This window comes from Octopus bimaculoides, chromosome 6, assembly GCF_001194135.2.
Source record: "Octopus bimaculoides isolate UCB-OBI-ISO-001 chromosome 6, ASM119413v2, whole genome shotgun sequence".
NCBI lineage: Eukaryota > Metazoa > Mollusca > Cephalopoda > Octopoda > Octopodidae > Octopus > Octopus bimaculoides.
In genome coordinates this window covers 109525110-109528285 of record NC_068986.1, presented here as the reverse complement: position 1 = coordinate 109528285, position 3176 = coordinate 109525110, and the positions used below count along the sequence as shown (strand labels likewise).

General features: G+C 37.1%; 1 protein-coding gene across 4 annotated transcripts in view; it reads right to left on the bottom strand.

The window, feature by feature from the left end:
• The window catches only part of LOC106873758 (mitochondrial coenzyme A diphosphatase NUDT8), a 30644-nt gene that overhangs the window by 14053 nt on the left and 13415 nt on the right, over positions 1-3176 (bottom strand). The window contains exon 1 of one of the 4 annotated variants that reach the window (XM_014921259.2): positions 2412-2854. The exons of 2 other annotated variants lie outside the window; for them this stretch is intronic. The gene's annotated coding sequence lies outside the window, so the exon portion shown is untranslated. Of the gene's footprint in view, positions 1-1513; positions 1810-2411; positions 2855-3176 lie in introns of those variants that run through there. One more of the 4 variants, XM_014921258.2, reaches the window with a different exon arrangement.

Below are 3176 nucleotides of genomic sequence, written 5' to 3'. Positions count from 1 at the left end.
CCGTCGTTCACACGTGCCATCCTTGCTACATTCACCCATCTTTTTTTGAAGCACTCACTAGACAAGACTTCCCTTTCTACTCTCACCTTCCTCTTCAGGTGGTACTTGAAAAAGTTGATGAGAGATTGCCCAGAGAGGAAAGTCTTTGTCTCTAGACCTTTCAGACGCGTCCACCATACACATTCTTTCGCCATAGCCACAAGTACGATGAAAATAGCTCTTCCTTCCCAGACAGACAGATAGACAGATAGATAGATAGATAGATAGATAGACAGACAGACAAATAGACAGATAGATAGATAGATAGATAGATAGATAGATAGATGGGTAGGTAGGTGGGGAGATAGAAAGACAGAGGGAGAGAGAGAGACATACATACATGCATGCACACACACACACACACACACACAAATGAATTCTTTCCATCTACAATTATTTGTCAATCTTTCCTCATTACAAGCTCTTGTATTGTTGGACTACTTTACCCTGGTTAAGAAGTTGGGAGTTTAAGAGTTCGATTAGTGCTTATCTGTTCTATGCTTGCACTAGCATCTTCTCACCCACGTACATACGCATGTATGAATGAATGAAAGAATTTTCCGATGCTGGGCCGCGCTAAGGAAACGACGAGGGACCGGGAGTTGTTGCAATATGTTATACTTGAGAAGACGCGTCAAGTTAATTAAAATCGCTGCCATCCAGAGACACAAGCTTGTCCTTTACAGGTGTCGGTGTCACGTAACGTGCACTCGTGCTGGTGCTGTGTAAACGCACCCGTGCTGGTGGCACGTAAAAGGTAACCAGCACACACTAGCCGTCGAAACTATGTCAAAACAGATGATTATAGTCTGGAAAGCTCCCCGACAGGCCAGCTCCTGTCAACCGTACAACCCATGCCAGCATAGAAAACGGACGTTAAACGATGATTATGTATGTGTGTGTGAGAGAGAGAGAAAGAGAGAGAGAGAGAGATGGGCTCTCCCATCGACTTCGTTCAGTTATTCAATCAAACAGATGACTAACACAATGCATTGACGTAAGAAGTGGTTGAATATTCCCCAGACACATATGTTTCTTGTAATTCTCTGAATCAACGTTACACAGTGGAACAAGAGTACATCTCTGAATTACAAGTACAATCCATCCGACGGTAAAGGCACTCGCTCAACATACCACACAGTGAGATCGAATCCAGGATCTCACAGTTGGAATGCAAATCTCTTAACTATTCACTCATGCTTACGAGGACACGAACTCAGGTGGTGCGTTGAAGGAAAACCAGTTTCGAACTCGGCCATCCAGCCCCACTTCTAAAGTCAACAGTATAGCGTTTTAGTCTCCCTCTTCGTACACACACACACACACACACACATATATATATATATATATATATATATATATACATACATACATACGTACATACACACACACATACATACATATAGAAAAACATACACGTAATGATAGTAATAATAATAAGCGTTTAAAGTTTTGAGACACGTTTGCTACTCACGTGAAGAATAAACTGATAAATGTTCGCTAATGGCAAAAGGAAAAATCAGTAAATTCTTCGGCGAAATTATAGATATCGGCACTTGTCTTCTTGTTTCACCTTGGGTCAACACTTACACAACGACCACGGTCACTGCGTATATAGGGTTAGGATTCGTTATATAATGTATCCTTCTCCTCCTTTTCGAGTCAGCAGATATTTGATAGATATTTGGTTGTTATTTCTCCTAATTCGAATGACCTCTCACGTTGGTTTTATAACGTAATCTCTTTCATAACGGTGTGAACAGAAATACCGGGGACTTTAATATAAAAGGGACTTTTTTAACGTAGAACCGTCTTCTTATAAACAATGTTTAATTAACTTGTTTACTTAGTTACACATTTGCTGAGAGTTAGAAATTGTTTTTCGAATTTACTCAAACTATTATATACGTTTAATTAAGCTAATTAAACAATGCCATCGCTTATTTTTATTTTTCAGATGCATATTTGTAAGTTTTTAAGATAAGTTCCGTCAGGACGGTCTCTAACCTAGCAGTTCGACAGGAAAAGATTGAATAATGAAAAACAAGTGCTGTGGATAAAACTAGCAAGATAAAAATTTGGCGATCTTTCGGTACGAGTTCTTAATTATCGGCCAAAAATTTTAATGAACTTGGGTCAAAAATATTTCATACATTAGCACAAATATACAAAATTATAGGAGGAAATTAAGAGCGAATGTGTATCACAGATTAATATAGGAGAGAGTTGGTGATTAACAGCTAATGAAGAAAAGCCAATTCAGGTACTTAATGTCAGAATATTTCACTTTCAAGTGAAATATTCATCCCGGTGATGAATAATGCGGTGCCGCAGGGTAAAATCAGTTCTAGAATAAAAGAATAAATACAAACCTACAAACTCATTTCATATGAAGTCGATCATAGGAGATTGGTAAAACTTTACATGAAATAAAGACAGAAAGATTAAATACTTTCTTCACATTCAATTAAAAGCAATTTTCTGAGTGCAAACGCAACGGGAAGTATGGAGGGTCCGATGTAACATAATCTTTATAAAGTATTTGAGTATTCTGTTATTATATACCATAATTATTTTGATAACGAACCCCATTCAATGCAATACGAATAATTTAAAAGTCAATGTTCACATTTCTGTCGTATCATCGTAATTATTAACACTATCCTGTTGTCACGACAATTATATTACGTTATCATGCGATATAGTCCCATTAAATTTATGCAGTTAATGCAGTACAAACAGGCTGTCTTAGATTAAGATTCAAATCGTACTTTCTTCTTCTACAGGAAGATTATGTAATTAATACAGAAAAATTATTTTAAGTGTGTCTCAGTCGCCATAACATTTTGATAAAACAAAAATATGACCTTTATTTTGAGCGTGTGTTTTGTAGATCCCAAGTGGTCTAGTGGTTAGGATTCCGCGCTCTCACCGCGGCGGCCGGGGTTCGATTCCCCGCTTGGGAAAACTACTTTTTTTTTTCTTTTTACTTGCCAAAAAATTGAAATAAAACACTGAGGTAGAATACTATTTTTTGTTTCAGGTGACAAATATTACAACTCATATTAGTTACTCTTATTCTTTTAAGAAAGTGATAAAATTTGATAAAATTTTTTAAAAAAACATTTCCCAAGCGG